Source organism: Protopterus annectens, chromosome 6.part0, assembly GCF_019279795.1.
Source record: "Protopterus annectens isolate FY-2018-M chromosome 6.part0, PAN1.0, whole genome shotgun sequence".
Taxonomy (NCBI): domain Eukaryota; kingdom Metazoa; phylum Chordata; order Ceratodontiformes; family Protopteridae; genus Protopterus; species Protopterus annectens.
This window is the reverse complement of record NC_056737.1, coordinates 1,082,124,075-1,082,152,035: the sequence shown is the minus strand read 5'-3', so window position 1 is coordinate 1,082,152,035 and position 27,961 is coordinate 1,082,124,075.

Here is a 27,961-nt window from a genome sequence, read left to right as displayed (position 1 = left end):
ATATTGTCTATAATAAAAAATTGGAACTTATGGTCCTTATACTCCAATGTTTGCTAAGAGAATGTGTTTCTTTTTTATTCCTTATGTCATATAGGTGTTCATATATCTGATTTTTTAACTTTCTATCAGTCTTGCCTATGTAAAAGCAAGAACAGGTGGTACACATGGCATAGTAAATCACTTTCTCCGAATTACAGTTGTATTTATGATTGATTCTGATTTCAATATTATTAATGTCAAAAATATTGCCTTCTTTAATGTAACTGCAATAGTTACATCTGCCACATTTGTTCATACAAGCTGACCTGTGGTTTGGGTAAGAGTTACTACTCTCAAATATGTTTTTCATATTCTTGCCTTTCCTATATACTGTAATAGGTTGCGGTCCTATTAGTGGTCTGATGTTCTTGTCATGTCTCAAAATAGACCAGTTTTTTGTTAAGATGTTTCTCACTATGTAACTATCTTGAGTGAATACAGCGATGAAAGAAGTCTTATAATCATTCTTACTTGCAACATTGTCAGTTTCTTGATTACCGGTGGAAGGACCACTGTCAGTGATATTACAAGAAAGTAAAGGTACATAAAACCCACGCTCTCTCTTGTTAACCAACTCAATCATTATATCACTAATGAACTTACAAGGATAGCCTCATTTTTGAAACATATTTTTCAAGTTGTCACATTCATCTAAAAATTCATCAATACCAGATACCATACGGGCTGCACGCACAAACTGTCCCTTAAGTATTGCTTTCTTTTGTTTGACTGGGTGTGTACTAGAAAAATGCAATAGTGAGTTTGAATATGTGCTTTTCCTAAAGATTTTTGAAACAAACCTCTTATTTTCATAATCCTTTTCCAGAAAGACGTCTAAAAAGGAAATTTTGTCAAGGTCTCTGGTATAGGTGAACTTTACAAATTCTGTGGTGGTTCCAATATCATTTATAAAATCATCAATAGCATTAACAGGTCCATCCCACAGAACAAACATATCATCCAAAAACCTGGTGTAAAATGTGATGTGCTCAAAATAACATGAAGAAAAAAGAAATTTATTCTCCCATTGCCTAACTACAATATTTACATATAAACCACCACATGCAGACCCCATAGCCACCCCTTCTTGTTGTAAGTAAATTTCTTTGTTAAACAAAATGAAATTGTTTTTAAGGACAGTTTCCATCAGTTGTGAAAAGACCAAGGTCTGGAAGTGTGAGATATCCTTTTCATATAAGAAAACTGTAAACCACTCCAAACCAGTTGTGTGAGGTATGACTGAGTAAAGGTCTTTAATATCAATAGTAATAAAAACAAAAGTGTCCTTGAAAGGTATCTCATCCATAGCTTGTAAGAAGCTCCATGAATCCTTGCAGAATCTTGCCAGGCCTGAATGAGCATATTTCAATTAGTCCAATTTTAAAAGTAAAGGCACTAGAAAGATAAAATGTGTGTGTCTGTGTGTGTGTGTGTGTGTGTGTGTGTGTGTGTGTGTGTGTGTGTGTGTGTGTGTATATATATATATATATATATATATATATATATATTTCTCCATTATGCATTTTAACATTTTAATATCACATGTTCAGTATTTATGTTAAGTGTATTTATTTCTCTTAACATTTTCTACTATATCTAGTTTTTAGTATTTAATCACACATATTTATTGTTTTAACACATTCAACATATTTAAATATTTATTGTAAATTGTCATTTTTATGAAGCAGTGTTTATATATAGTGTGTTTTTAGGGTGGTGTGTTCCATGAACTTTTTCAGTTTGTATAGTTTGTCTGCTTTTTAAATTCAGTGACTGTAAATATTGTGCTTTTAATGACATAATTGATTAGTTTATAACTGGGTGGAACTTCCTGTTTGGACTGTATAAGAAGGACGTATCTATGTGGGGTAAATTGTCTGATGAAGTCTAGATCTTTCTGGACGAAAGCACTCATCCTTGGATTTTTTGTCTGAAGTTAATAAAATGGATTCTGCATTCTACAACTGTGTGGTGATTTGCAGCCTGCAATACTTTGAGTGGGTTCATTTCAGCCACTTCTGGCTTTTGTGTTTAGATGGATAATTACCACATATTTGCTATTTCTGTCCTCTGGATCGGTGATTTACAGATACTGCAGCTTCATAACCTGTCTCTCACCCATTTTCAGTGGAGACCCGAAGAGAAAATCTCCAAGTACAGACAGTTTACAAAAAATAAAATAAAACATTTACAGTAACAAATGATAAGAAAAATGGAGTTATTCAATCGCATAACAATACAAAGCTAAAGTATGCACATAATATTGTAGTAATAGAGATGGACAGACATATTAAGATCAATGAAAGAAATAGACTACAAAGTCAATAAACCCCCAAAAGTTAGAAGTTTGACAATTTATTTATATTTTATTTATTGACATTTGAAAATATCTCTCAACTGTCCAGATTTTCCCCTTAAATTTTTGGCCTTTTCCTCATAAAATTTGGAGTTTTCCGGCAAATCACGTCAGAATTAAATCACTAAATAATGTCATACATTTGAGTTTCAGACTTCATATTCTTTAGAAAATGCATGTTAAGACAACTTTTGTTATTTAGCAACTTTATGAGTTTATAAGGCAATATTTAAAATATGTTACAATTCCTGTTCCTTTGTCCCACCATGATTTTAGGCTTTGTTCAGATTTCTCACAATAAGAGGTTAACAGGTACGCTGCAACTCCACTATAAAACTCAAAAAAAATAAAAAAAATAAAGAAAAAAGAAAATTGGCTCCTGGTAACAGCTAAGATAACACTTATGCTATCCTCATTAACCTCCAAGTTAATCTCGTAACAGACTGTGCCCATCAGTCTCCAGGAGAAGGTGCATTAAATCCTCCCCTGTGACTACAGGGCTTCCACTGATAGCTTGCTAACTTTGCAAAGACCTCAGTTTAGGCACACTATTTGAAAAAAAAAACAACTTCTATAAAACAGTACTTGCAAAGTGGAGCTATTTAGATAAAGCATTAGAAAAGAAAATGTCTAGTACAGGTGCTCGCTTGTTATACTAGTACAGGTGCTTGCTTGTTATACTACTACAGGTGCTCGCTTGTTATACTAGTACAGGTGCTTACTTGTTATACTAGTACAGGTGCTTGCTTGTTATACTACTACAGGTGCTTGCTTGTTATACTAGTACAGGTGCTTACTTGTTATACTAGTACAGGTGCTTGCTTGTTATACTACTACAGGTGCTCACTTGTTATACTAGTATGGGTGCTTACTTGTTATACTAGTACAGGTGCTTGCTTGTTATACTACTACAGGTGCTCACTTGTTATACTAGTACAGGTGCTTACTTGTTATACTAGTACAGGTGCTCACTTATACTAGTACAGGTGCTTGCTTGTTATACTACTACAGGTGCTCACTTGTTATACTAGTACAGGTGCTCCCTTGTTATATGCTCGTGACACCTGCTTGCTGTCACTTGTTCACATATTTGAACCCTCAAACTCCCACTAACTTGATTTTTCATAATAACCTGACACACACCACTACCCAACAAACTTGTATAGCCCCTCCAGAATCCTAACTCTAACCCTAAAACTCCCTTCTTACTCCCTAAAAGTAAAACTTCACTTCCGGTCCTTAACCCTAAGACCCACTTTGCAACTCCCTGACCCTAAAACACTCCCTGAACTGAAAACTCCTTTCCTAATTGGTGCCCTAATCCATACTGCCACACCCTCATCATGGCTGGCACACCTACCACATTTAATCTCACATAATGTGTTTTGGTAAGCTGCGGCAGCTGCTCGCCTAAACTCATATTTGAGTTCAATTGTGAGCTGCAGACTACCTGAGCTACAAGATCCTAATGTCCCTGGCTTTTATACAGTGAGTTTCAAGCACGTGGGATTTGAAACTTTGTAGCAGGGGTTCCGGCTTCAGAAGAAAACTGTGACCGTACTTGAAAGGTCGTTACTGCTGAATCCGCTTCAGGATAACGGTTAACAGTATAGTTTAATGATTCTACATTCACCTGAGGATAATGATTAACAGTATAGTTTAATGATTGGATAACGGTTAACAGTATAGTTTAATGATTCTACATTCACCTGAGGATAACGGTTAACAGTATAGTTTAATGATTCTACATTCACCTGAGGATAACGGTTAACAGTATAGTTTAATGATTCTACATTCACCTGTTCCGAGAATGTCATATCTCTCAAAGCTGCTTTGTAAAACCACTCAATACTCCAGTTTCAAACATAAATACATACAAACTACTAATTTATAAAAACATCTGATATAGATGCTAACTAAATATCCTAGACAAAACCTAAATGAGTTTCAGTGTACTAATTTTAGTCTTCTTACAGAAACGCTTCAATTACAAGACTTTGCTGCAACCGTTGTATTATTTTTGTTATATTGTAATCTCAAACTGTTTCAATTCTGTATAAATTGAATTTGCTGTATTTGCCTTTTGCAGAGGTTATGAACGAAAAGGGTCCCTGGACAGATCCACTTGTCTGATGACAAAGTTAGGTAAATACATGAACTGCAAAACAGAGATCAGCAAATGCACTGTGATTAGATTAATTTATGACATTTTTTCCAGATGGTGTAAGATTTCTGAGAAATGCATGCAATTTCAGAAACATAGCTAATAGTGAGCACAGTTTGAGAGCAGCAATGCAGAAGTAAAATTAAACAGCAGGAAGTCCAATTTATGTTGAACTGATAATCATTAGAGAGCCATCATTAATTAACACTGATGGTTACTCTCAAATTATTGACTAATATGTCAATCACATTTATTAAGGTATGATAGTGTTGTGTAGTTCAGTGCAGTATAGTATAGTATAATATAATATAGTATAGTATAGTATAGTATGGTATACTTTAGTATAATACACATTCTAATTTATCTTTGTTTTCCACAGGTATACCAGTGTATATGATGCAATCATTAAGTAGCTTAAAGATCAAGTACAAAGTTTTTTGTCGCCATTTCTTTTTGTTATTACTATGCCCTCTTGTACTAAAGCTGGGTTTCTTATTCTAAAAGGTATAGTTTTCACTTTAGTTACATTAGTGGACGTATATTTATATTAAGTTTAATACACTACTGTTTCTTGTTTACTGTATGCTGACCAATTGTCCAGTTACTTCCTGATTCCATGTCATATAGCCTTGCCTTCTGATTATGCAGTAGTGGGGAGAAACACTTTGTAAGGTTGGCAGTAACTAGAACACAGCACAATCATTTACTCAGTCAGACAATAAATCACAAAATAAACACAGCCATATTCAACTGAAAGGTAACAAAAGTAAGATGGAACAGGATAAGAATCCTATTAAGATGTATATTGTTTGGCAAATAAATAATAAAACACTTTGAAGTGCAGGATGTCACAGTCATGCAGGCATTTGAAGCCAGGTTTAGGCCAGCTTTGAGAGGTTTTTACTGGAGAGGCTTAGAAGGGAAGGGAAGAAACTCTGCAGTCTGGCAACAGCCATTTTAATATCCTTAACCTTCTGTTTGAAAGTAGGGTATGATGCCCGTGCACTGGCCCAGCAATCAAGGAGCCTCAATCCTCACCACTAACACCAGTGAGGGGCATCCAAATAGGGGAGGATAACAAATACCCACACAGTAAAGTACAATTTCCCTTATGAGCACACAGAGATGACAGTCAGTCTGAGGCTGGTTTCTCCCTTTCTCTCCAGATCCCCAGTAAGACTCCCCAATGGCACAGCTATAGGGTCCAGATCTCAGCCTAGTGGGCAAGCTGAAACCTCCAGCATCCTCTCTGTCCAACCAGTGCTTCGTATCCCTGCCCAAGTAGCTGACACACACACACACACACACACACACACACACACACACACACACACACACACACACACACACACACACACACACTTTGAGATATGAGTCATATACAAACACACAGACACTCCTGGGGAAGGCTGGCACAGATTCTCCAGCTTTGCCCCCTTTCTGCCCAGACTATATCGGTAGTACCAGCTGCCACCACCCACTAATATTTATCAGCTACTAAAAAGGCCCTTACTAAAGGGTGTCCAATTATTACTGTGCAATATTATTATCCAAATGGTAAGTGAAACTGAACAGTCAAGGCTTATTTGGAGTGACTTGGACAGTATCACTATATACATGCAATGTACTCTAAAGCTTAAATTATCTCTACACAAAACAGCAACAGTTGAAAGGTTTAACAATATTTAATAATAAATAATAAAAATACAAGACAATACTTCTTACTACACAGTGGTAGTCAAGAGTTCAGAGATCACAGAGAAATGCTTAAAATAATACAGTAGAAAAGTTCTGACATCAATACAGAAAAAAATAATCTAATCTTCCTATTTCCTAGCTATATCTAAGAGAAAACACAGTTCTAAAATAAACTTACATATAGAGCATAGGCAGTGCTGGTGAGTTGGATGTTCTCACGACAAATGATAAATTCTCTATGATTCTCTCTCTTTAAATTGATAACACAGTGCTACTTCACATTACATCATTCTTAAAAAAATTCTGTTTTCCCAGGCTAAAAGAAACTCAGAGGTTAATAGGCCTTTTGATCTTGCAGCTGGTCAAGATGCCAGGGCAATAAAAGAAATTAACTCTGGCTTCAAAACAATAGGAATAATTCCTTCATTTAGACATATTGGCTCTGAGTTTTGACATCAACCAATTGCACAATGCTTGACTTATCAGCTTTCTTACAGCAGAGTACACTGTTGTTCCATTTTTGCAGTTCTACATTTAACACCATTTTTTTCCCATTTAAGAGAACAAGCCTGTGGCTTATATTAATATTTACAAATTATAGAATTATCTATAAAATACTGTCTGGCTAGGCTGGCAGCCTTCACCTATCCTCACATAGGGCACAGAAATTTTAGGGATCCATGATTTTGCACAGTTCACAGGAGTAAAATTAGCTTCACCTCTTTGGCTGTAAAGGTGTTAGGATGTTTTGGATGGTTTGTCTCCTGGTTGTAAGGGGTCACCATAAGCAATGACTGGCTAAGAATACATTTCTACCTGTTTCAACCTTGCCTCTCTGCACATTACCATAGAGTAAACTCAAGGTTATAATGTATCTGATTTGGTTTTAACTAGTTTAGTAAATAGATGGATGTAACCATCTCATCCAAGAAATGGTATGCAAGACTTTATTACCATATGTGCATATCTCTATGTCTTATCTTATGGATGTCCCACTCACCAGGTTGAACAAGGAGAAAATCACAGTCAGCTGCCTGTCCAATGCCAGAATTTGTCAGATCATGCATGCACTCAGGTGTCTCAGCAACAAATACTGTTATGACTCTGTCATAGTTCATGTTGGTGTGAATGACCTGAGATGTACCTCACTGGACTATATGAAGAGAGACATGGTCAAGCTCTCTGTGTATGTGTCCCAGGCAGGTATGTCCCTAGCCTTGAGAAGCATACTACCCTCACCTAGACTGATGCCACAGTATAAGCAAAAAATGATTGATTTTAATAATTGGTTTAATTTTTGGTGTCATTCTAAGGGGATCCAGTTCCTGTCTGCCTAGGAAGCCATGGTCAACAAACCTTGCTGCTTTGCCAGAGACGGTTTGCACTTGGCACCTCTAGGCTTTCAGTTGCCTTTTTTAGGAAAGTTCTCAAAGACAAAATTACAAATGTGAAATTAGCCAACCAGAACAAAATAAGGGTCATGCTGCTAAATGCTAAGAGCTTAAACCAAGAGCTGCACTCCCTGAAAGTTCTTCTATCACTAGAAGACATAGATGTCTGTGCAGTCACATAAAGCTGGTTTAAGGCCTCACAGAATACCCCACCCTTGCAATGCTACAATGCCTTTCACTCCTTTAGACAGTGACATGAACATGTGAAAACCAAAGAAGGCAGTGTTTCTATCTATATTAAAGATAAATTCACCTCTAACTAGACTGGACAACTCCATGAAGTTACTTCAAGTCCAGGTTATGGTAGGTAAGACCCCCATTCAAGTCATAGCCAGTTATAGATCCCCCTCCATGGGTCATGACACCCATAACGCTTACTTTAGAAAACTGGAGACAATCCATATTTTGCCGAACACTGATTACGGGAGATTTCAATTATCCCATCATCAAATGGGAAACCTACACTAGCCCCAACTTGCTAGAGCAAAAGTTCCTTGACTTTGTTAATTCATATGCCCTGGAACAAATTGTTCATACCCCAACAACAGCAACAAACATTCTAGATCTGATCCGAACTAACATGTAAAACAGATACTCTGCTACTACTGATGGACACTCAGTTAAATCTGACCACAAAACAGTCTCCTAGGGGCTGGCACTAACACCAGAACTCACTAAGAGTGAAATCAAAATAAAAAACTTCACCAAGGCAAACTATACCCTCCTAGGTGAAGGTATAAATGCATTCCAAGCCCCACCCCAAGCTGGAAGTGGTAACTCAGACGAAGCTTACACTAAAGCCATGTACAATAAGCCCCAAGTAAAAACAAGCTGCCATGATGGACATCCAGCATCAACAAATTTTACAATAAATGCAAAAATTTGCTGTCCAGGAAAACAAAGGTAAGGCCACAACAATGGTAAAGCACCCTCCTCAGCCTCAACAGGTAAATAAGACAATTTGTTAATCCTGTAAGAGCTCCTTTGAAAGAAACTTAGCAAGTACAGCCAAGGATAACCATAAGGTCTTTTACAGCCTAAAGGGTAGGACCCAAGCATGTGCAGAACTAGTGTCCAACAGTATAACACACACTGACCCCACAGAGATAGTGAACCTGCTAGCGGATAGATTTGGTGAAAATTTCACTCCCTTATCCCCTCCTAACTTATCACAAACCTTTCGCCAAATTCCCCCCCACCCTACATATCTGAAGAGCAGGTCCTCAAAGCTTTGTCCAAGGCAAAAAAACATAGCCTCTATGAGAACAGACAACGTCCCAATCTGTCTTCTAAACAGGGTAAAACATTAACTGGCATCACCACTAAGTACTCTTTTCAATCATAGCCTAACCACAGGCTTTTTTCCTGTGGAATGGAGAACATCAACAATTATTCCCCTACACAAAGTTAGCCTAGCAACACACCCAGGGAATTACAGACCCATAAGCTTGACCACCCTCATCTGTAAGGCCATGGAACATATCATTATAGACCTCATAAATAAAGACATAGGCGACCTCCAAAACCTGAATCCACCCAATTTGGCTTCATCAAGGAGAGATCCTGCCTGTTAAATTTGGTGGATTTCTATGAAAATGTGACCAGGACCACTGATGATGGGAAATTTGTGCACACAGCATACCTTGACTTGGCAAAGGCTTTTGACACACTCCCACATTCAGGCATTACTGATAAACTTAGCAAACTGAATGTAAACTCCTTCATTGTAAGACAGGTTGCCAACTGGCTCACAAACTGGACACACTATCAAAGTGGGTGACTCTACATCTACCAGTATTACCAGTGGGGAGCCACAGGGTCAAGTGCTGGACCCTCTACTGTTTGGTATATACTTCTCAGAAGTTCAGGTCAAAACTAAGGGGCTGTGGTTGACCAAGTTTGCAGATGACTGCAAACTAGATGCAATCACTGAATCCCAAAATGATGTCAGTATACTCCAGGAGGGTCTCACACAGACCAATGAATGGTGTATTAGTCATGGTCTCAAACTGAATGCAAAGAAATGCATCATCATTTCCTTCAGCACAGGAAGTGGTGAGGGACCTGGAATCAAAAGTTGACTGCAACCTTAACTTCAACCACCATGTTGTAGTAAGGAATGCTTAATACATAGCACACTTGAATAGTAAAGGCATAGCCTTTGGAGCAAAAGAGGTTATAACCCATCTGTACTTGGCAGTAATCCAGCCGATAATTGAGTATAACTCCCCATTCAGCATGTACCATACAAAGCACCTGCAGCAACTGGAGAGACCTCAAAGGTTTCTAACAAAGAAGATCAAGGGGCTCCAGCATGCGCCTTATACATACTGACTAAAATCCCTGTCACTATAGTTTGGATCATATAAACTTCTTAGGGGAGACTTATGCCTGGCCTACAAAGCAATGCAAGACCCAAACCTAATGAATTTGCATATCTGTAAATCAAACGAGACTTGGGCTACCCATTCCAGGGACCTAACTATGGCCTGTGAGTTAAATAGAACATGCGAGGGACAAATTTATCTCCCACTGACTACCGCATCTTTGGAACAGGCAATCAATACATGTGAAACAGAGCACTTCTATGACACTGTTCAAGAGGAATCTGGATGAGTGGATAAGGCACTGTAAATTCTTACAGGGGAATAACACCCACAACCCTTCTAGACATGGGCAGTCATCACTAAATGCAATCTTCAGTATTGACTAGCATTTTCATGGTATTACATTGGGATGAAATGGCTAGGCTTAAAATGACCTCCGGGTCGATAGCATAGTAATCTTCTATGATCCTATTTTTATAGTTCTTATGCATACAGGCATTTAAACAGTTAGCTGTATAAACTGCTTCATAGCACATTTGCTGCTGTGTCCAAGATGCAAAGTGCTCTTGTAGTTGCATGGAAGCTATTGCAAACTCAATCAACTAGTGCAATGCGGATAAATATGTAGGTGTTCTAGGAAAGCTCCTGCTTTAATACTCAGCAGAAGCCAGCACAGGGTGTCAGTTACCAGACATACCTCCCAACTGTGTGTGTGTGTGTGTGTGTGTGTGTGTGTGTGTGTGTGTGTGTGTGTGTGTGTGTGTGTGTGTGTGTGTGTGTGTGCTCAGGCTCAAACCCTGTACCTTGGGTACAAGGTAAAAAGAGCCTAAAGTCCCTAGCCACCACCACTTGTAAATTTGTGCCTCATATTTTTGATGTGTTCCTCATAAAATCTGTGATTTTCAGGATTTTTGTGGCAAATCACTGCAGGATTGAATTCATTAAATAATGACAGGCATTTGAATTTCAGACTTCATATTCTTCAGAAAATAAATGGTAACACAATGGCTTTTATTCTAACAATTTTCTAAGTTTATAAGATCAGTATTTGAAATGTGCCCCTATTTTGGGGCTCTATTCCCCCATTATTGGCTTTGTCCAGTTTTTCTGTGCTAAGAGTTGAGAGCTATGATGAGAAGTGAGAACTGAATTCACTAAATGATAGTCATTTAAGTTTTGGTCTTCCTATCTTTTAGGAAAGTGCTGATTTGGCATGGTGGTATGTTGCTCTGACTGTAGTACACAGGGCCCTGGGTTCAAGATTTGAAAGTGAGATGCATGGTGGTAACACAACAATTTATTCTGGCAACTTTCCAAAATTATACAAACAATGTTTAAAATGTATCCCTGGTTTTTGCCCCCCCCCCCCCAAAAATGAAATTGAAAATAAGTGCAAGAAGCTGTGCAAGATGCCTATGGCTTACACTACTGTCATTCTATTTATAGTGTGGGTGTGGAAGTAGACTTTTATGATGGAAATGTTCTGAATTGGGCACTTTTGTCAGTATTGGTTCATGCATTTTATTTCATTGCCTACAGCCTACTGGAAAAATGTTCAAACAATAAATGTAAAATGCGCTGTGTCTAACAAGTGTTATGTATTATACAAGGAATATAATTTAATAAAGTCAGGAAGGTGTATCAAAGAAAACATGTATATTTCTTGTTTTGTGTGCAAGGGGCCAATGATTTGAAAACAGCCCAAAGGTAATCTTTATCCAACACTGGCCAGATGCATTTTCTTTGGGTGTGGTGTGGGTTTCTAAGCTTTTTCAATGAATGTGAGTTTCAAGGGCAGAGAAGTTTTAATGCCAAGTCTATTTTATTGTGAGACAGTGTTGCTTTGTTTAGCAGTTGTCTATTGGTGTTTGTGCATTAGGCTATAAAATGCAAAAATAAAATCCAAATAATCATTGTAGAAGTAAAGCAGTATGCACACATTACCATTTATGGTAAATGGGGAGAAATAGCCAGGTAATGGGATATTGAAATAGCTGCCGGGAGACTCTGGTGCCATATTTTGGTTGTCTGTTCTTCAGTTTGCATTTGAAAGTTGGTATTCCACAATTCCATTGGAGTGGGTGGGGTTACATAATTATGTATGCAAATTTTATGTTAATCAGAGTACAGATTTGTATCTATTTTTCATGGGCCTTGTCCAGATTTTTGATGTTTCCAGGTTGAGAGGTATGGTACCAGAGCCAGCACAGGGTGTCAGGTGGCAGAGCCAGCATAGGGTGTCAGGTGGCAGAGCCAACACAGGGTGTCAGGTGGCAGAGCCAGCACAGAGTGTCAGGCACCAGAGCCAGCAAAGGGTGTCATGTGCCACATCCAGCACAGTGTGTCAGGTGGCAGAGCCAGCACAAGGTGTCAGGTGGCAGAGTCAGCATAGGGTGTCAGGTGGCAGAACCAGCACAGGGTGTCAGGTGGTAGAACCAGCACAGAATGTCAGGTGGCAGAGCCAACACAGGGTGTCAGGTGGCAGAGCCAATATAGGGTGTCAGGTGCCAGAGCCAGCACAGGGTGTAAGGTGGCAGAGCCAGCACAGGGTGTCAGGTGGCAGAACCAGCACAGGGTGTCAGGTGGTAGAGCCAACACAGGGTGTCAGGTGCCAGAGCCAATATAAGGTGTCAGATAACAGAGCCAGCACAGGGTGTCATGTGGCAGAGCCAGCACAGGGTGTTAGGTGTCAGAGCCAGCACAGGGTTTCAGGTGCCAGCCAGCCAGACATCTTACTAATCTCACATTCAGACTTACCTCTTTGTTCTTATTTAAATCTTGCAGAGACAACATGGACTCTGTGAAAGCACAGGATTCTGCCCCAAGGTAGTCAGAAAGATAGACCATATTTCTCTTTCACCTTCTGCAGACATCATACCTTCAAAAGTTGAAAGGAGTGGACAGTAGCACCTGGAAAAAAAAACAATATATGCATGAAGTCGGGGGACAAGCTATCTACGATCACTGGCATATACCACTCTGGAAAGCAATGCGGGCACAGGTATGACAACCTACAGAAGTGGGAGGGGAGGCGGGCTGGTCCAGTGGGTGAAAGAATTCCAGGCAAGGAGGCCAGAGTTCTCTAGGCAATACTCCTTTTTATTTTGTATTGCACTGCTAAATAATATATACACACAAACACATAAATTAATCATGCAGACTTTAGAAAGAGTACTGAAATTATTTTAAGTATGGTAAACTGGCTGTGTCATGGACATAACTAATGGAAAAGTTTGCCAAGGTTTGTATATCACATATACACTGAGGAAGTAATTGTTGACTTGAATTTCATTTTTATTGTAAAGTAATCCAGTTTTATTGTGATATGATATTAATTGCTCTTTAGTAGCAACCGTAAAATGCTGATGTTGAAAATGCCATTAAATATGCTGCATGGCCATAAGTCTGTATGTTTGATAAAATTGTATTAATAAAGTACTGAGGGTTTCCATTACCTTTCTCATATTCTGCAAATGATACATTTAGAGGCACCACACCCTTCATAAGGGGGAGGGGAAGATGTGATCAAACCACATATTGTTCATTAGATTTGCATTACTGATCACTGTCATACTTTTCATTTCTGTCTGCAATATCACATAAATGGTAACAAAGGGCACTAGGGTACAATCAGTGATTGCTATGTTGTCCCCAGTGAATCAAATGACCAACAGCATAAACCACTGGTATTCACAATCAGTTGGAAACAGTGGTCAGAGAAGGCTCCAAGGTCAACACAGGGAAGACTGAAGACCTGGACATTGACTGCAGATAAAGTTTAAGAGTTCACAGAAATGCTGAGGGCTACAGCAGCTCAGAAAGAAGAGGAAATAGGTAGACTTGAAGAGAATGTCAGCACCTCAAAACAGCATGTGTGAGGACTACAGAACTGATACGCAGCACAGGTAGGAATGGAACTAAGGTATGCATGGAAGCTGGAGATAGAATGCAAAGGTCCAGGAAGTCATCAACAGAAAGCAGTGTAGGAAAAAGAGGGAGCTTGAAAACGCAGATCAGGCTAAGAAGGAATATTGGTTGGCTAACAAAGAGGCTAAGAGATCATTGCAATCGGGAAGAGCAAGGCATCCGAGGCACTTTAACAGCTTCTGGAAAGTGACTTAGTAAATGGCACACATAAACTATCAGATTGCAAGGCAAAGACAGACAGATAAAGAAGACAGACGTCAGACATCCTTCATAAGGGATGCCAGAAACAACTTACTCACCAGTCCACAGGACATCAAAGGCAGATGGAGGGAATACTTCCAGAAGCTTTTGAATGGAGAAAACTTCACAGGATGTGTGTTGCCCCAGACACAGCCTACAATGAAAGAATAAAAGCTCACCATAGAAGAGGTAAAAACAGCACTAAGGAAAATGAAGTCAGGGAACGCAGCAAGCTCAGATGAGGTCACAGCAGATGTGATCCAGATGTCAGATGTGTCAGGGGAGAAATGGCACCCGAGGATATGGGGAGAAAGGTGCATCCCAGATGACTGGAGAATAAGCATACTAGTGCTAGAATAAAGGGGAAATTCACAACTGTGGGCAGTACAGAGGTATTAAACTCTTGTCACTCTGCATGAAAGTTCTGAAGAGAGGGATTGATAAATGAATATGCAGAGTAGTAAAAAGGAAGATGGGACATGAGCAGTTTGGATTCAGACCAGGATGCAGCACAACCAATGTTTGCAGGGAGACAGATAACTGCGAAGCTAAGGAAGAGGAAAGATTCCAAAATGTGCATTCCTAGACTTCTAGAAAGGAGATAACAAGGTTCAAAGAAAGCTGATTTGGGCCGTCCTGTGATGGTAGTCCCATAAACATTGTTAGAGTTAGTGCAGGCTATGTACAAGGGCCCACAGAGGGTTTCCCAGTGGAAGTAGGTGTACATATGCGCTCAGCTCTGAGCCCACTGCTGTTCATACAGGTGATGGACTACATTAGCAGACAGGTCAGAGGGGACAAAGTAACAAAGTTGCAGTATGCAAACAGTGTGGCATTATAGGCAGACTCTGAACAAGAACTTCTGCAAAAGAGTGGTACTGAATTGACAGAGATTGAGAAAGTTGATGCATCACCCTTAACCCATGCAGAAAATTTGAAAAATGGGGTTGATGATGATAAAGTGCAGGAATGCTAAATACACATATTAAAAGGTGAATATTAATGGTAAAAATTAATTTGAGATATAATGGACACATGAAATATGTTTATAGGTGCAACAACACCTGCAAGGCACTGGCCTTCTTGAAATTGACTATCTGCAAAATTGCCATTGTGGCAAATTTTTCACCACTATGTAGATCAACACCTCAGTCACACTCCATTACCAAATGCATTTGGTGCCTCTGAATGTATCCGCTGCAGAAGGTCAGTACTGCCTGATAACATTTATTTCCAGTTGCATTCCCTCATTTTACTGTAGGCATACTTAACATTTCTTTTTTGCAGGATGGATACTTTACCTATTAAATAGACAGGATTTGAACATTATTTCTCTGTGAGCCATGCTGTACAGCACTGATTACACTAACGGATAGTTTAGTTTATTAATAAAGAAGCTATGGAGAACAGTATAAAATGCTGGATGGGGGGGGGGGGTTACATAGTAGAAAGTGTACAGCTATTTTGTCTGACTAAAGCTATATGGAGAAACCTTGCAGAAATATTAGTTGGAAATATTCCACTCCTTTGAAGCACCTCCACAGCTCATGTCAGTAATCCCTTCTTTTATCTATTTTCTCTTATTTTTACTGCTACATATGAGGTTGAGTACAACTGTGAACGGAATCAACGGAGACAAGAGTGGTCGATACCCCGACCCCGTAAGTAAGGTTTATCAAGTAGAATTATTTATTTATTGATTTGCTTATTTATTTATTGACATTTGTTTATTGGGACAGTCCAACTGGATAATTTTATCTATTTGCCGAGGAGGCCCAGGGAGAAAAGCTCCACTAATAAAGGAACAGAAAATATATATAAAAAGGTGAAAAATGACATCATAGAATATAAAAAAAATTAAACTGAATAATTATTTATCCATAGCTTGCAACCTGCCATGGTTATGGCTATTATAACTGATCAGTAAACATAGTTTTGTTGAAGTTTATGCCATTTCATTAGAGAAATTCAAATAGTTATTCTGTCATGGTAAAAGAAGTACTACAAAGATGAATACTTTCAAGTGTTAAAAGACCTGAACCTGAACCAGTAGTTGTCAATATTTACTGTTAAAAGTAATTGATTGCAGTTATATGCATGGTTACTGACAGTTTAGCATTCTGCAATAAAAATGGTACTGCTTTCATTTTTGTCTTGTTGAAATAAAGGCATTTTCTGTAAAACACTTATGAGTAATTTTCTTGTCTCCGTCTCAGCCTTTTTTTTTGTTTTCTGCAGGTCAAGTAGTACCCAGTTGCTGGAGAGATCATCATCACCCCCTGGCCACCTGGGGACAGTTTCACAAGGTTGGAGCAGTGGTCCTGAGGTATCCTGAGGTATGGCAGCCTGGAGACCCTACACCCCTGTGAGGATGGAGAGGTGGTGGAGTCCATATCAAAGTCTCCTCCAATCTGTGCAAGACTCGCTGTCATAGTCCTCTTCAACCACTGTGCCACCAGATGCCTTAACCTCTCATCACTCAGGTCACCCCATCTAGGAACATTAGGACAGGGGAATATTTGAGGCTCCCTGGAACAGGATGATACTTTGCTCAAGGACATCATTAGCACCCCCTTTGTGTCTGTATGCCTGTCTCCCCCTCCATTTATCAACCCAACATACTGCTTTTTGTCTCTCTTTTCTGTCTTTAAAGTTTATGTCTTCAAAATTACTTAAATTTCCCTAACTCTCTCTCTCTCCTATACACTCTACCTTTCTTCCTTCCCCAACCTCCCTTATGAAAATACATTTGGAAAAACAGGAGTCTACCTCATGAAAAAATATTACCCATCCTGTTCTACCCCCCCTAGTAGTAGGCTCTTAATGTCTTCCTTTTGTGTTACCCTTGTTTGTTCTTTCCTTTTTTCGAGTTCTTTCATCTTCCTCCTTTTCAGACTTAGGAAAGCCAGAATAGCATGTTCATATAAGGGCACCTTCAAGTGAATTCAAGTCTGTGAAAAGTTTTCCTAAGCTGCTAGCCAGTGGCATTTAACCATAACCGCTACAGATTCTTGTCGGAAATAATCAAGAGATCCTCACTGCTCCACACTTGCCAAAATTAGATGATGGCATTTGTGAATTTACATCCACGTGAAGCAGGTTCACAACAGATAGGGCATTTCCTCACATAATTAAACTATTTTCATATCACGTTACATAGATTGAGCAAGGCCATACTTGGCATTCCTTCGGAAGGTTGAGGGCATCTGAAACCAGTGCCACGTGCCCACACTGTGCTTATTTATATACAGATGTAGTGACTATTCACAGATTTCCTTTTCACATTTGTGAAGCGTGGCACTATGAATACCACACAATATCTATTAATCCCTCTAAAGAGCAAGCATGTTTTGATGTGGTAAATGTCTCATTAACTTAAAATACATTTAGTTAAACAATTTTTTTTTTATTTATTTAACATTTGTTGACCGGGAAAGTCCAACTAGGTTCCACAGATCCTGTTTTCAGCGGAGGCCCGGGGAGAAATACTCCAGAACTATAACACACACACACACACACACACATATATATATATATATAGAGAGAGAGAGAGAGAGTTATACAAATAACTGCAGAATCGGTCAAAGGTCCATAATGAGAGATTATACAAGTACAAATGCATGAAAAAGAAACAGAAAGGCAAATACTGAGTATATGAATCACAGCATATGTAAAAAATGGTGGATATGAATAATGAAAAAAATACAGATAAAATGGAATCAGTCAAATAAGATGAATTGTATGACTTGATTCATTTAAAATGGACAGTGTGAATCAAACTGAGAAGTCAATTTAATAAATCAGACATATTACTAACGACTTACATGTGGAGATAGAATTTCCAAAAGGCAAAATAACTGTGTCTGTAACCTCTGAAGGCAAAATGTAGGACCTGAACTTGTACATATACGATAGAGCAAGTCAACATTGGAAGAAACTAGATAAGCAAAACTGACCTAAACCAGTGCTCTGTTAAGAAGTTTAATTTCTAACAAGGGACAGTTACAAACATAACACAAACAAGAAGTTGCCAAAATTACTAGCAGATGGTAAATGAGAATTTGAAAAAAAGATTAGGACATTGAAAAGTATTAAGGTCAGAAAGGAAAAAATAAGCTAGATTGAAATGTTATTTCAGAATGATATAAAGACAGGCCAATGATTTATGCTGTGGTAGCCATGGCAGAAGGAACCTGCAGGAACTAAAAAGCGCAGGCGTACTATATGGATCATGAAGTGAACAGGCTACCCACAGTGACACTGCTTACAAAGGTAAAATGGGATGTGTTTACATGTGTAGAGTTCCATCATCACTAATCCACCTCAAGGATTGAAAACATTTTTTTTAATTTTTAATGGAGCCAAGGAGATGGGGCAGAGGCATACTTACAAATGGAAATGTTTAATACTTAAGAAATTCCTAGGACTAAATCCCTTCAGAAGTGGCACAAAACTCTTCACTGGCTATATTACAGATAACCAGTAAAGAAAGATATTTATGCTTTGCTTTTCAGAATAGTTGACAAACTACCTTTTCCATGAAAAATATGGCAAGAATCATTCTTTGATTCCTAGGGCTATAATAGGCTGGTTTGGTTTGGAGTTCCAAGAAACCTGATTGGGCAATCCTGAGGTGGTTTAATGTCCCAGAAACATTGGTATAATTAGTGCAGGCTATGTACAAGGACCAAGTAACTCAAGTATGAACCATGTTCAGTCTCAAAGAGGGGTTCTTAGTGGAAGTGGGTATGCAACAGGGTTCAGCTCTGAGTCCACTGCTGTTCATACTGGTGATGGACTATATTAGCAAACAGGTCAGAGGGGACAGACCACCAAAGCTGCTGTATGTAAACAATGTGACATTACAGGCAGACTCTAGGCAAGAACGTCAACAAAGTATAGGGGACTGGAATGTAAAACTGAAGGCACATGGGATGAAACTGAGTACATGTAATACAGTTGTAATTGCAGCAAATGGTGGATATCAGAAGAAGATGAGGACTGAAATAGATGGAAAAGCAGTGTAACAGGTTAACAGCTTCAAGTTTCTGAGAGGGTTGGTTTGGGAGAAGAGAAGTCTGAATGAGTAGGTGAAAGCTAGAATCAGAGGGGCTGCAGCCAACTAACACAGAGTCCGAGGTGCAGTATATGACAGAAGAATGCCAAAGAAGTTGAAAAGTAAGATGTACAAAACACTGGTGAGAGCAGGAAAACCGTATGGTACAGAAACCTGGGCAGTAAAGGCAGAGCAGTTAATAAAGCTAGAGGTGATAGAAATGAAGTGCTTCAGATGGGTGTAGGATGCACACTGTGGGATAGAAGAAGAAATTCAGACATCAGAGCAGAAGCCAAAGTTGCTCCAGTTACATAGAAGGTCAAACAGAACATATTACAGTGGTTCAGGCACATGTGCAGAAAATCAGAAGACAACCTAGTGAAGAAGATTTGGGACAGACATGAAGAAAGCAAGAGGAAACAAGGGTATCTAGCAAAGAGGTGGCTGGACTGTGTGAGAAAAGACTTGTGACAGTCAGGTGTGAGTGTTAAAAAAGGTAGAAGAGTGGCATTGAATCGAGAGATGGTGACAGTTGACCCAACACGCCAACCCTATGTAGAACATGGGAAAAGGGGGTTGATGATGATGTTGTCTGATTTGGATACATTTTGATCAATCAACAGCACTTTCATCAAGTGCTTAACAGTTGAATGCAAACCAATGAAACCAGTTTTGCAGAACCTTGGAGGTATTTTTTTTTTTTGCACACGGCCCTGCACCTCCCATGCAGGGGGGGGGTGGACACCTCCCACAGCCCTGAACTTAGATATACCCAGTCCAAGTGGAGGAAAAAGAAAACTTCAGTGTTGCTGAAAATTGTTTTGTTGGTTTGCATTTGATCTCTCAAAACTCAGTAAAAGTGTTACCGATCACATGACAGACACCCGTATGGGGTTTCTGTCTTTGCTCAGGGCTGGTGTTAGCATTTTGGTGCCCCCCCTCCCCCCCAGCAAGTGTCAAGCCCTTGTACACTTCCAGTCTAAGTATCACCCTGATACCCTCCTATGCAACTTTTTAGTTCGTGCTGCAGAGTTTTAAGAGTAGAACACACAGACTGAACTGTAGCCACAATGGTCTTACATTACAACAGGTTTGTACCACACTCTGTTGACCCATCTCAAAGAGGGACATTCACAGTCACTGGCATTTATTTGCAACAATAATATATTACAGCAGCTCTACATACAGGCTGCTGTTTCACCCCCCCCCCCCCATACACACAAACATCTTCCAGGGATCCCCTCTGTCACCTAGATTCCAGGCTCCCCACTCCATGCACATTATTTTTTCCTTCTTTTCCTCATATTTTCCCAGATGTCCAGCAGTTTCAAGAAGCCATGAGTTTCTATATGCTTTGATGTGTATTTTAAATTTTTTTTTATTTTTACACAGTCTTTCCATCCAATGATGGCTTGAAGAGAACATATGCTTAAGGAAAGACATTCGGTATTGCTATTCAACTTTAGTTTTCCTTCCATCTTTTTAAGACACCTGGCCAAAACAGCACAGCAATAACCATTTAGGACATAACTCAGTTAAGTCAAGGCCCCCTGAAGCCATAGAGTTATAGATGCTCTGAGGTGCATTTTAGAGCATTTTCCCAACAAAATCATGAGAAAGAAAGGAATTTCAGTCTTTTTTTTTTTTGCTTTCAAGAAAGACATAAGTTGTGCCCAAAGCTTAATGTTCAATGCTGAGAAAATAGCAGCTCACAATAAACAAACAGGAGGCAGCTCACAATAAACAAACAGGAGACAGCTCACAATAAACAAACAGGAGGCAGCACGCAATAAACAAACAGGAGGCAGCTCACAATAAACAAACAGGAGGCAGCTCACAATAAACAAACAGGAGGCAGCACGCAATAAACAAACAGGAGGCAGCTCACAATAAATAAACAGGAGGCAGCTCACAATAAACAAACAGGAGGCAGCTCACAATAAACAAACAGGAGGCAGCTCACAATAAACAAACAGGAGGCAGCTCACAATAAATAAACAGGAGGCAGCTCACAACAAACAAACAGGAGGCAGCTCACAATAAATAAACAGGAGGCAGCTCACAATAAACAAACAGGAGGCAGCTCACAATAAACAAACAGGAGGCAGCTCACAATAAACAAACAGGAGGCAGTTCACAATAAATAAACAGGAGGCAACTCACAATAAACAAACAGGAGGCAGCTCACAATAAACAAACAGGAGGCAGCTCACAATAAATAAACAGGAGGCAGCTCACAATAAACAAACAGGAGGCAGTTCACAATAAATAAACAGGAGGCAACTCACAATAAACAAACAGGAGGCAGCTCACAATAAACAAACAGGAGGCAGCTCACAATACACAAACAGGAGGCAGCTCACAATAAACAAACAGGAGGCAGCTCACAATAAACAAACAGGAGGCAGCTCACAATAAACAAACAGGAGGCAGTTCACAATAAATAAACAGGAGGCAACTCACAATAAACAAACAGGAGGCAGCTCACAATAAACAAACAGGAGGCAGCTCACAATAAACAAACAGGAGGCAGTTCACAATAAATAAACAGGAGGCAACTCACAATAAACAAACAGGAGGCAGCTCACAATAAACAAACAGGAGGCAGCTCACAATACACAAACAGGAGGCAACTCACAATAAACAAACAGGAGGCAGCTCACAATAAACAAACAGGAGGCAGCTCACAATAAATAAACAGGAGGCAGCACACAATAAACAAACAGGAGGCAGCTCACAATAAACAAACAGGAGGCAGCTCACAATAAACAAACAGGAGGCAGCTCACAATACACAAACAGGAGGCAGCTCACAATAAACAAACAGGAGGCAGCTCACAATAAACAAACAGGAGGCAGCTCACAATAAACAAACAGGAGGCAGTTCACAATAAATAAACAGGAGGCAACTCACAATAAACAAACAGGAGGCAGCTCACAATAAACAAACAGGAGGTAGCTCACAATAAACAAACAGGAGGCAGCTCACAATAAACAAACAGGATAATGTTTTGTGAGACTCCATAAATGCTATCTAGGAATACTGCTTGCCTCCCAGAATAGACAGTCAATGCCTCTGCATCTCTCCTGTATCAGATTGTGATGAAATCAGAAGGTTCAAATGGCCACAGTTATGTACATGAAGTCACTGCTGTCATACATGTGCACAGCGTGCCTCCTGCCTCTTCACCTCTACCTGTAAGGCAGCTACCTCTACACATGGCTGATATGTGATTGTGAGGAAAGTGAAAAAATAATGATTATGGTAATGTATTTCACTTTGTTGCTCCTAGGTCGTACAGTGTCCCTACACAAGCTATACTAACCTGCTTTGTACATATCTGAGCTCTCAGAGAAAAGTAAAGGAAACAGTGACCACACTGTCTCCAACACTAACACAAGCTATAGTCACCACCTGTGCGTATCTCTAAGGTTTGATTGTGATGAAAATTAAATAAGTAATGACCACACTATTCCCAGCCTATAGCAATCTTGTGTCCATACCGCTGAGCAGAACTGATGGTTTAGAATGGGGGGGTGAGGACAGAGGCCTAAGTGCATGTAAAAATCCACTTATACACTCTGGGCAGTAGAGTCCACCAGACCCACAGAAGGTCTAAGTGTCTGAATTTCCTGTGATGTATTTTATGCCCTACTTTTGAAATATAATTAGTTGTTAAATGCATTTTTACTGTTACCCAAAAGAGTTGTGCATGTGGCTGTCATTGTTGTGCGTGTGTGTACTGGTGAAAATCAATGATATTTTTCACACACACGCGCACACACACACACACACACACACACACACACACACACACACAGAAGCAAAAGCCATAGCAATACTAGTTTTACACTGATTTTAGCAAGTAGCAATCCATTGTGCAACACTAGTAATGTCACATCAGATTAGTGACTGTTGTTTAGCAATTGTCAAACAACAGGAGGGGTAAGTTACTTTTAGTTACCTCATTGAGGAGTAATGCACACTTGTCGCTGAGAACCCTGTTTCAGATGAAGTACATGATCGGAAAATGAATAATTTTTTTCTCCTTGTTTTTCCCACAATAAGCTGCAGCTTTTGGGGGGACCCCACACACAGTCAAGGATTATTGATGGGTCCCCTGCAGCCAAGGGTAGTGTAGATACCTAAAGCTGGCTATGGTGTTAGTTTTAGAGGAGAGAATGCCCACCAGCATGATTTAATTAAGTCAAGGGCACAATGTCAGCTGGAAAATATTTAATGAAATTATGAATCCTAATTCTTGACAAAACACTATTACAATAACCTGAGATATCTCTGAATTTTAAAAATGATATAAGTGAGAGTTATTATTACTACATGGTTTACTAAGTACACAAGATTGCTGCACTAGCTTTTGTTGGTTTGACAAACATGTAACAAAATATTAAAATAAGGTAACTTGCTGTGGTTGGGGCCCCCCAGGATGAGGGGTTCTCCAGCGACTGGGGGGTTTGCTGGGGCCTAAAGCCAGCTATGTCTCTGCTGCCTTCATTCACAAGGTCTTCATAAATGACAAATGCATTGCATCCACCTGGCTGCCTGTTCATGTCATCAATAAGCACTATAAACTGAATGTAGCATACAGAAGTGAAGCACTATTTGGCAGAGCAGTTCGTCAGGATAGTTTAGTGTAGTTCATGCCACAGTCCTAGTGCTTTACTAACTGTTCACTAGTCTTTCCAAGGTTATGAACCTTTTCCATCAATGTCTCAAAGTAAGACAGTACATCATGAGGTACTCACTGTAATGTTGGATTTTCCAGGACTTTACAGTTGTTGTAGGTTGCCCTCTACCCACCTCACTCAAGAGAATTCCTAAAAAAGCTTCTCATCACCACCAATAATGCTATCTTTATGTTTTTACTTTAATACCTCCCTATTCAGCTACTCAGAGAATGATTGGCCTCACTTTCTTAAAACTACTTACTTGAGAACATGTGGTCCAAACACACAAACCTACAGCTAAGTAAGTTTTATGCAGTTGCATCAGTGAAAAAGCAAAGCAAAATTTTTTTGTAGTGGGGGCTTTACTTCTCCTGATGCCACCCTTTATTTTCTTAGTCTCAGATCACTCCATGAAAGAGAAAGAGTGAACATTGAAAACATTAAAAATGGTTCTGTATTTCTCCTAGATTCTATGATCTTGGCATCAGTAAAAAAAAAAAAAAATAAAAAAAATAAACAGACTTCAAGCCCACACACATTCCAACAATATAATAAAACAAAGCATTGAGCAAGTGTGCATGATCTGCTAAGAACACAAGAGTTTTAGACTCCAGGGGATGAGGAGAAACTTTTCTTCAGCTTATTAATATTGCATGTTTGTGAGAAATCCTTGGACCCTGGAGATGCCACTGGAAAAGAACTGAAAGAGAATTTTACTGCTGGGGTGTGGCCAAGATGGTGAGCAGTTAACAGCACTGTTTTTAGCTCTGCTTCATTTTAAAATCTCTGACAGGATTTTTACTAAAAAAACTCAAATAGAAAGTTTCAAAACTTCATGGATTTATAGTTGAACATCTGCTGAAAGATTTACCACAAAAATAACAAGGTTGAAACACTTTTAATTGCCATTTCCTGTCAAGAAAGAACTAATTGTCTCAGAAAGAGCCACTCTAAGCCCAGTGTACAGGACAATATTATGAAAAAAGACATACAGGCTATACTAAGTAACATCAGTGAGTTATCTGTAAAGATAGGTAAATTAGAAAGCAAAATCATCAGTTTTAAAGAAGAATGTAAAAAACAAGTTGAAGTGTTGAGTAAATCTCTTAAACAACATCATCTTCTTATTTCTGCTTTTCCCAGTTAGGGGTCGCCACAGTGGATCACCTGTTTCCATTTCTTCCTGTCCTCTGCATCTTGCTCTGTCACACCAAACACCTGCATGTCCTCTCTCACCACATCCATAAACCTTACCTTAGGCCTTCCTCTTTTCCTCTTACCTGGCAGCTTCATTCTTAGCATCCTTTTCCCAATATACCCATCATCCCTCCTCAGCACATGTCCAAACCAACTCAATCTCACCTCTCTACCTTTGTCTCCAAACTGTCCAACCTGGGCTGACCTTCTAATATACTTATTCCTAATCCTGTCTACCCTCGTCACACCCAGGGCAAATCTTAACATCTTTAACTCGGCCACATCCAGCTCTGACTCCTGCATTTTTGTCAATGCCACTGTCTCCAACCCATATAACATAGCTGGTCTCACTACCCTTTTGTAGACCTTCCCTTTCACTCTTACTGGTACTCATCTGTCACAAATCACTCCTGACACTCTTCTCCACCCACTCCAACCTGCCTGTACTCTCTTCTTCACCTCTCTTCCACACTCGCCATTACTCTGAACTGTTGATCCCAAATATTTAAACTCATCCACCTTCACCAACTCTACTCCCTGCATCCTCACCATTCCTCTATCCTCCCTTTCATTCACACACATATATTCCGTCTTAGTCTGGCTGACCTTCATTCCTCTCCTCTCTAGAGCATATCTCCACCTCTCCAGGGTCTCCTCAACCTGTTCCCTACTCTCACTACATATCACAATGTCATCTACAAACATCATAGTCCACGGGGATTCCTGTCTAATCTCGTCTGTCAACCTGTCCATCACCAGTGCAAATAAGAAAGGGCTCAGAGCTGATCCTTGATGTAATCCCACCTCCACCTTAAATGCATCTGTCACTCCCACTGCAGATCTCACCGCTGTCACGCTACCCTTACATACTTCTCTGCCACTCCCAACTTCCTTATACAATACCACAACTCCTCTCTAGGCACCCTGTCATATGCTTTCTCTAAGTCCACAAAGACAAAATGCAACTCCTTCTGACCTTCTCTGTACTTCTCCATCAACACTCTCAGAGCAAACATCGCATCTGTAGTGCTCGTTCCCAGCATGAAACCATACTGTTGATCACTAATCATCGCCTCCCTTCTTAACTGAGCTTCCACTACCCTTTCCCATAATTTCATGCTGTGACTGATCAGTTTAATCCCTCTGCAGTTACTACAGCTCTGCACATCACCCTTATCACAAATCTGGAGAAGAGAAGAGGCAATATCTGAGTTTGATGGAAGATTTCTTGAAAATGAGAACAACACTGAATGTCTTCTGAAACAAAACAACTTATTCTGGGAAAAAGATAGAAGACTTAAGAAAACAGATCTAGAAGGAATAACGTCAGGATTTACAGGATTCCTGAAAAAGAATAGGGATACAGTATGATTCAATTTCTTAATGCCTGGCTGCCTAAAACTTTGAACCTGCCTGATGTTTTTTTCCTTTGGCATTAAAAGGGCATATAGATCACTTTCTAACTCATCTTTAAAAAAGAAAAACACCTTCACCAAGGTTAGTGATTGTAAGATTTTTCGCAAGTCAAGATAAGGATTTAGTCTTAAAAGCTGCATGGACTAGTTATCCAGTTAAAATTAAAAAAACAATAGTATAAGATTTGACAATGACTATTCAACATTAGTGATGTCAAGGAAAAAAACAGGTGTGCCACTTGTTAAAACCTTAAAGAAAAATAATATTAAAGCGCAAATGTTGTTTCCAGCAAAAATAAGGATTCACCTTCCAGCAGCAAAGATTTTTAACATCTGGGAAGATGCAATGGACTTTATATCGAAAAATAAAATCCCAGAAAAAAAAAACAGAAGAAATGGACTGGAATCTATTGACTTCTTTAAAGAGAAATGCAACAAGTGGTGGGTTAATAAAAGACAAAAACAGTAAAAACCCGAATGACAAATGAAAACCAATGTATTTCATTGCTATGAATTCTTATTAATTTAAAGAAGTGTTTGAATACTTATGAACAGCTGCTGAATATTACATTTTACAAGATAAATCATTTATTTGTTTCTTTCCCCACTCCAAATGGTTACTAGTTCCCTTGTTAAAATATTATAGTTTGATTCTTTTAGTTATATATGAAATTAAGGAAACTTATTTTCATTTGGATTTTAAAAAGTTAAACTATTCATTTTATTAAACGTTAATCATTATTATGATGAAACTTGTGGTAGGTAGCACACTTTCTGATATCTTGGCATTGGTGAATAATGCACTATTAAATATAATACAAGATGCAACAAATGACGCTAAAAAGGCATGTTATGTTACATTCTGGGTTCTTAAAATGGTCCAGTACTGTGCTACTGATAGTATACTTGACAAGCAATAGCGCCCAGCAAAGACATGCTGTTAGATAAGAAGTACAAAAATATAGCTTTATACATATATAAAAGTTACTATTGGAATGATATCAAATAATTAGAGTAACATTCACACATTTACAAGTTAAACCTGGATCATACATAACTGTCTTTCTTTTAATGCAAGTTTATATGCTATGTCTTCCTAAAAATGACAGTTTGCTTCATATTAAACATCTCATACAAATAGTGCTTGCTGAATCATTAAATGTTATTTTTGGGTGCAATATCTTTCTAATGACTGGGATACTTTGAGATGTTTTTTTTTTCTGGTTTGGAGGGGTTTAACGGACTGATGTGTGGCGTGGAGGTGGCCTAGATTCACTTGTGAGCATTTTTGTGTGAATTGTAACTGATGGACTGTTCATTTTCAAACCCTTATCATGAAAACCAGCTCAAAACAGAAACAATTTAAAGTCAAGAGCACTTTTGTGATGCTGTGAGAGGTCTAAAAA